This window comes from Macaca nemestrina, chromosome 4 (assembly GCF_043159975.1).
Source record: "Macaca nemestrina isolate mMacNem1 chromosome 4, mMacNem.hap1, whole genome shotgun sequence".
Taxonomy (NCBI): Eukaryota; Metazoa; Chordata; class Mammalia; order Primates; family Cercopithecidae; genus Macaca; species Macaca nemestrina.
Window position 1 is genome coordinate 143,357,965 of NC_092128.1, and position 8,182 is coordinate 143,366,146.

The 8,182-nt window shown below is 42.3% G+C and overlaps 1 pseudogene; it reads left to right on the forward strand.

The window, feature by feature from the left end:
- The first annotated feature begins 567 nt into the window (after window positions 1-567).
- LOC112423963 (U6 spliceosomal RNA) lies at window positions 568-667 on the forward strand (annotated as a pseudogene).
- Window positions 668-8,182: the final 7,515 nt, after the last annotated feature.

Below are 8,182 nucleotides of genomic sequence, written 5' to 3' on the forward strand. Positions count from 1 at the left end.
TTATGAAGAATTTTCATGTGGCACAGTCCTGGCCGTATCTTCAAGTGAACAGAAAAATTCTATTAAAAAATCAACCTTCTATCTCACTCTGTTGCCCAGACTGGAGTGCAGTGGTGTAGTTAAGGCTCTCTGCAACCACAACTTCCTGGGCTCAAGCAATCCTCCTGTCTCAGCTTCACAAGTAGCTGGCACTACAGGTGCTTGTCACCACACCGCACTAATTTCTCATTTTTCCTGTATGTGGATTCCACAGGACTGACTTCGAAAACTTGAGTATGGGTGGATTATGGTGTACACAGAAATGGGGGAGCTGGAACTAATCCCCCCCATATACCAAGGGACAAATTATATCTGTTTTTACAATTATACTGTAGGATGCATTATGTTCTATGACAATGGTAATTTTTAATGATAGTTTTTAATTGAGTGGAATTACCATAAAAATAATGAAAGTAGCAGCTAATATTTACTGAGCTGTTACTAGGTGCCTATAAATACAACAGATTTTTTAATTTCCCGTAAGTCTGCCTTATTCCATGTAACCACTCTATCTTAAATTACTCATGCTTGCTTTGGTAGCACATATACTAAAGTTGGAACAATGGAGAGATTGGCATGGCCTCTGTGCAAGAAAGACATGCAAATTTGTGAAGCATTCCATATTTTTTTAAAAAAGAGAAAAAAATTACTCCCAGATTTTCACTGGGTACATATGAACTTTTGTTTATGTTGAATTATATCCAAAGATGGTATTTCCAGAAGTGAAATTACTGTGAAGGGCATGAGCATTCTTATTACACTTAATGTAAATTGTCGAGCTTTCAGGCATGGCGGCTGTCTGCCTATAATTTCAACACTTTGGGAGGCTGAGGTCGGGGGAGGATTGCTTGAGGCTAGGAGTTGGAGGAGGCAGTATAGGGAGTCATTGTCTATATTATCATTGTCTGCCAAGCTTTACTCTGGAAGGCTTTATATACAGTTTAAACACCACTAATAGTATTAAAAAAATTGTCCATTTCAGGCCAGGCGCAGTGGCTCATGCCTGTAATCCCAGCACTTTGGTAGGCTGAGGTGGGTGGATCACGAGGTCAAGAGATCAAGACCATCCTGGCCAACATGGTGAAACCTCCTCTCTACTAAAAATACAAAAATTGGCTGAGTGTGGTGGCCTGCGCCTGTAGTCCCAGGTACTTGAGAGGCTGAGGCAGGAGCATCGCTTGAACCCAGGAGGTGGAAGTTGCAGTGAGCTGAGATCGCGCCACTGCACTCCAGCCTGGCGATAGAGTGAGATTCCGTCTCAAAAAAAAAAAGAAAATGCACATTTCATTGCACCTTTGCCAGCACGGGGTATTATAATTTAACAAGTTATTTTTTTGTTTGACTATTTTTAGTAAATAAAAGACCTAATATTTATTTTTATTTGTCATATTTTAATATCTTTCCTTATGTTAGCTTATCGGCTTTATTTCTTCATTGTCCTTTTTTTATTTTTGAGACCAAGTCTCAACCTATCGCCAAGACTTGAGTGTAGTGGCACAGTCTTGACTCACTGCAGCCTTGACCTCCTGGGCTCAGGTGATCCTTCCACCTCAGTTGCTGAGACTATAGGCACATGCACCCATACCTGGCTAATTTTTTTGATTTTTAGTAGAGACGAGTTCTTGCTATGTTTCCCAGGCTGTTCTGGAATTCCTGGCTTTGAGCGATCCTCCCACTGCCCCCTCCCAAAGTGCTGGTATTATAAGTGTGAGCCACCATGCTTGGGCTGTGTCTTTTCCCTTTATTTATAGGCTTAATGTGTCTTTTACTAATTTGATTATTTTTTAAAATAGTAAATACTTTTAAATAAAGAAGTGAAAAATTTCCTTCACTCTTTAGACCCACAATTTTATCTGAGGAAATAATTGCTGTTGCAAAAATGGGCCAAATTGGACATCACTTCACGTTTTCTTTGTGGACATCTATGCCAATACCTGTTGATCTATCTTAGTCCTTTCATGGTTGCATAATATTTTATTATATAGATGTATCACAATTTACCAGTCAGCCACTGTAGGCATTGAGGCTCCTTCTAATATTTGCTTTGAGCTCTTTAGATAATTAAAAATTAACCCCCTCAGCCAGGTGTAGCAGCTCACACCTGTAACCCCAACACTTTGGACAGCTGAGGTGGAAGAACAGCTTGAGGTTAGGAGATCATCACCAGCCTGGCCAACATAGTGACACTTTGTTTCTATTAAAAATTTTTTAAAAATGAGCTGGACATTGCAGTGCACCCCTGTAGTCCCAGCTACATGAGGGAGGCTGAGACTGGAGGATCACTCGAGCCTAGGAGGTTGAGGCTGCAGTCAGCTATGATCATACCACTTCACTCCAGCTTTGGTAACAGAGGAAGACTGTGTTTCTTAAATAAAACAAAAATTAGGTGGGAAGATTGCTGTAGTCCTGGAGGTAGAGGCTGCAGTGAGCTGTCATTATACCACTGCAGTCCAGCCCACGCAATACAGCAAAACCCTTTTTCAAAGAATAAAATAAAATAAGATAAAAATTAACCCTTGGCCGGGCGCGGTGGCTCAAGCCTGTAATCCCAGCACTTTGGGAGGCCAAGACGGGCAGATCACGAGGTCAGGAGATCGAGACCATCCTGGCTAACACGGTGAAACCCCGTCTCTACTAAAAAAAATACGAAAAACTAGCTAGGCGAGGTGGCGGGCCCTGTCGTCCCAGCTACTCGGGAGGCTGAGGCAGGAGAATGGCGTAAACCTGGGAGGCAGAGCTTGCAGTGAGCTGGGATCTGGCCACTGCACTCCAGCCTGGGCGACAGAGCGAGACTCCGTCTCAAAAAAAAAAAAAAAAAAAAAAAATTAACCCTTTATCATATTTCCCACTAACACCGTCCTGCCTACGTTTTTCCTAGAAGCCCTTGAATTTTGTTTTCTTTTCACATACCATTTAAAACTTTTAAGTACTGATGTCTTTCTGTTTCATTCCTCCTTTTTTTTTTTTTTTTTTTTTTAAGAATGCCTTTTTGTCACTTCCAGCTGAATCTACCATGAAAGACTTCAGAGTCCAGTAAGAGAGACTGACTGAGCAACATCTTATTCAGGTACAAAAAGACTTGGACTATAACTAAAAAATGATCAAATAAGAGTGCATGCATCAAGTGCATGGAAAGCACTTCTGCAGGGTGAGAGAAGCTTCCAGTTAAGGTGACATTGAAGCCAGGTCCTGAAAGATGAGGAAGATTTGTATGAGAGTGGAGAGGGAAGGGGGAGGCGGAGGGATGGGATGGAGTGAGCTGCTCAGGCAGAGAAACCAGCACTGTAAAGACCTGGACAATGAAGATGGCACATTTTTTTTCAGGGAGTGGTGAATTAAGTGTGGGGGGAATGCTTTGGAGAGACAGTAATTTGCTTGTATGGAATTTTGCCCGAGAGACCTCATTACAGTTTCTAATCTTTTGATGTTATCATGCATCACTGTCCTTGTCAAATAGTTTGGAATAGGTATGGTGATCACAGTAACATCAAGCATAATATTTCGTTAGTTCTCAGAAATAGAGAAGAAGATGTGATGATGGAAGAAGAGGTCAGAGAGGGAGATTTGAAGATGTTGCAGTTCTGGCCTTCAAGATGGAGTTGGGGCCATCTTCAAGGTGAGTCAAGGAATGGGGTGGCTTCTAGAAACTGGAAAAGGCAAGGGAGCACATTCTCTCTAGAGCCTCCAGAAGCAATGCTGCCCCTCTTACACCTTGACTTTAGCCTTAATAGGCCTAGTTTGGGCTTCTGGTTCCCAGAACTATAATAGGGTAGATTTGTGGTGTTTTAAGGCACTAAATATAGGGTAGTTTGTTGCAGCAGCAAGAAGAAATGAACATGAGCCAGGGGCAGTTGCTCACACCTGTAATCTCAACACTTTGGGAGGCTGAGATGGGAGCATCGCTTGAGCCCAGGAATTTATGACAAGCTTGGGCAACATAGTGAGACTTCTTATTGGGGAAAAAAAAAAAAAAAGTAGCCAGATGTTGTGGCATGCACTTGTAGTCTCAGCTCCTAGGGAGGCTGAGGTGGGAGGATTGTTTTAAGTCTGGGAGGTTGAGGTTACTGTGAGCTGTGATTGAGCCACTATACTCCAGCCTGGGCAATAGAGCAAGACTCTCTTTCAAGAAAGAAAGAAAGAGAAAAGAGAGAAAGAAAAAAAAGAGGGAGGGAAGGAAGGAAGGAAGGAGGGAAGGAGGGAGGGAGGGAGGGAGGGAGGGAGGGAGGAAGGGAGGAAAAAGAGTGGTGAGGGTTGACCTCATTAGTCAAAATTGAGCAAAAGCTTGAAGCAGGTGATGGAGCTGGCCAAGGTGCTGAGGGAAGAGCACTGTAGGCTGAATCAACAGGATAAAGGCATTAGGAAACTCCCTGGTGAGTCAGAGGCTCTGGAAGGAGGCCAGTGCAGCAGAGAGAGAGAGGGAGAGAAGTAAGGGAGGAGGCCAGAGTTGCCAGGCGGTGATCAGTATAGATTGTGTAAGCCCTGGGAGGCTATTGCTGAGGCTTTGACTTTTACTCTGACTGAAATGGGAACTGCAGGAGCGTTCTGCGTTGAGAGGCGACTTGATCTGTCTCCTGATTTAAAAGCACCCCCTGGCTGCTGAGTTGAGAAAGACTGTGGGAAGATTTGGGTAGAAGCATGGGGGCCAAACTGTGGCAGCATCCAGGTGGGAGATGGTAGTGGTCCTGACCAGGGTCATGGCCGTGGTGAGAGATGGTCAGAACCTGGATAGATGTTGAAGTCAGCCAATAGGATTTCCTGAGAGACTGGATGTGGGCTGTGAGATAAGGCAGGAGTCAAGGTTGAGCTTGATTCTAATTGAATTATTAAGTAATTTTTAAAAACACTGCTTCCTTTCTCAATCCTACCAAGTAAAGGATGCTACATGAAAGAAATCTCAAGTCAGACCAGGTGCAGTGGCTCACACCTATAGTTCCAACACTTTGAGAGGCAGAGATGGGAGTGTGTGTTTTAAGGCCCAGGAGTTTGAGAGCAGCCTGAGCAACATAGCAAGACCTCCTCTCTACAAAAATAAAGAAATTTAATAAAGTAAAATAAATACAGCTGAGCATGGTGCTGTGTACCTATCACCCCAGTTACTCAGGAGGCCAAGGTGGGCAGATCTCTTGAGGCTAGGAGTTTGAAGCCAGCTTGGGCAACATAGCAAGACTTCTCTCTTTAGAAAAATTTTTTAAAAAATAGCCTAACATGGTGGCACTTGCTTTTATTCCCAGGTAGAGGTAGGCTGAGGCAGGATGATCTCTTGAGTTCAGTTAAACGAGGCTGCAGTGAGCTATGATTTTACCACTGCACTCCAGCCTGGGTGACAGAGTGGGACCCTGTCTCAAAATACAAATACAAATAAAATGAAATTTCAAGTCAGACCAGTCCCTTCTAGGCTGTGGAGGCCTTGCAACCGTATAGCCACGTGATTGGGTTTGTGTGGCTGTGGATGAGGGGACCCCTGCCCAATTGTTGTTGGCTATATAATCAGTTTATTTTAATTATAGTAATCAAATATATTTCCTCATACTTGATGGTCTCAGATATGTGTGGGTTTTGGAATTCTCCTTGGTACAGGTTGTAACATCTTACTGGTTTCATCATTCCATAATTTTTTATCTGATCAGTTTTTAATAAGATCAGAATTGACATTAGACTACCTAATCAGTTTTGATAATGAGAAAATGAAATTGTGAATGAGAAAATGAAATTATGTTGTTTGCAGTTTATCCAAGATTGGTTTCATATTGGTTAAACCTAATCAATACTTGAACAAATGCAAAATTAGAACTTCTTTATCATGAATAACTTTGTCATTCTTTTTTTTAGTCTTTAATAAACAACTGCTATCATTGCAGATTTGCTATTCAGGCACTTAGGAATTTTTCACTAGAAGGCATGTAACGAAAGACCATGGGCATTTGTAATGAATTTAGCATTCATTGTTTGACTGCATGACTGTCCCTAGAGCTATAGCTTTACTAATGAATTTTTCAGAAGCCACTTTACTAGCAACTGGGCCTAATCAGCCACTTAAACTCTCATTATTCAGTCCTCTTTTATTCTTGTCTATTTCTCCTCAAACTTGGCTATACTCACAAAGTGACAAAAACTTGCATTTCTTTTCTTTCCTTTTTAGAGACAAGGTCTTGCTCTGTGTCCCAGGCTGCAGTACAGTGACATGATCATGGTTCACTACAGCTGCAAATTCCTGGGCTCAAGCAATCCTCCCACCTCAGTCTCCCAAGTAGCTGAGACTACAGACATGTGCCGCCATGCCCAGCTAATTTTTTATGTTTTTTTTTTTTTTTTTTTTTTTTTTTTTCCTGTAGAGATGGGATCTTGCTAGGTTGCTCAGGCTGGTCTCAAATTCCCGACCTCGAGTGATCCTCCTGCCTCAGCCTTCCAAAGTCCTGGGATTACAGGCAGGCATGACCACCTGTGCCCAGCCCCTTATTATTATGTTTTTAAATAATAACTTTATTAAAATATGATTCACATACCATTCAATTTATCGAAATCTGCAATTCAGAATGTTTTAGAATATTCACAGAGCTGTGCATCGATCACCACAGTCACTTTTAGAACCGTTCATTACTTTATAGAGAAATCTGCACCCCTTAGCCATTACCTCCTACTCCCCCAACCTGCCTTTGCCCCCAGCCTTAGGCAACCATGGATTCATTTTCTGTCACTATAGGTTTACCTAATCTGGACAAATAGAATTGTACAATAGGTGTTCTTTTGTGGCTTTTTTCCCTCTTAGCACAATGTTTTCAAAGTTCCTTTATGTCATAGGGTGAATCAGTATTTCATTTTTTCTATGGCTGAATAATATTCCATGGTAGAGACACACTGCATTTTGATGATCCATTTATCAGTTGGTGGACATTTGGGTTGTTTCCACGTGTTGGCTATTATGCTGCTATGGAGATTGCTGTACAAGTTTTTGTGTGGATATGTATTTTTATTTCTCTGGGATATATGCCTAGGAGTGAAACTGTTGCATTTATTTTACATTTAGCCTTTTGAGAAACTGCCAGACTGTTTTCTAAAGTGACTACACCAGTTGGGTGCAATGGCTCACACCTATAATCCCTGCTACTCAGGAGGCTCAGTTGAGACTATGGCTTGAGTCCACAAGTTCAAGACCAGCCTCGGCAAGACAGTGAGACCCTGTCTTGATTTTAAAAAAAAAAAAAATCCAATTAAAATAGACAAGAAAAGAAATACCCAAACAAAGTGGTTACACGATTTTATGTTCCCACCAGTAATGTATGTGGGTTCCAATTCCTCCACATCTTCACTGACATTTTTTTTCCAGACAGGGGCTTGCTCTGTCTCTCAGGCTGCAGCACAGTGATGCCATCACAGTTCACTGAAGCCTTGACCTCCCAGGCACAAATGATCCTCTCATCTCAGCCTCCTGAGTAGCTGGGAATTATAGGTACATGCCATCATGCCTGGCTAATTTTTATATTTTTTTGTAGTGATTCGGTTTTACCATGTTGCCCAGGCTGGTCTCTTACTCCTGGCCTCAAGTGATCTGCCCACCTCAGCCTCCCAAACTTCTGGAATTACAGGCTGAGCCACTGTTCCTGGTCTTCACCAACATTTGTTATTATCTGTTTTTTTTTTTTTTATTTGTACCTTAAAGTAGTATAAGAGCAAGTGTTTTCAATTATAGTAAACAAAAAATATAATCCCAGGGCATTTGGATGCTGAGACAGGAAGATCTCTTGATGCCAGGAGGTTTTGTTTGTTTGTTTGTTTTTGAAACAGAATCTCACTGTGTTGCCCAGGGTGGAGTGCAGTGGTGCAATCTCAGCAGACTGCAGCCTTCACCTCCCAGGTTCAAGCGATTCTCCTGCCTCAGCCTCTTGAGTAGCTGGGATTACAGGTACACGCCACTACTGCCCAACTAATTTTTGTATTTTTAGTAGAGACGGAGTTTTGCCTTGTTGGTCAGGCTGGTCTCAAACTTCTGACTTCAGGTGATCCCCCCCCACCGCCTCAGCTGCCCAAAGTGCTGGGATTAGAGGCATGAGCCACTATGTCCGGCCTGTTGCCAGGAGTTTTAGACCAACCTAGCAAGACCTCATCTCTACAGAATATTTAAAAATTAACCAGATGTGTTGTTGCC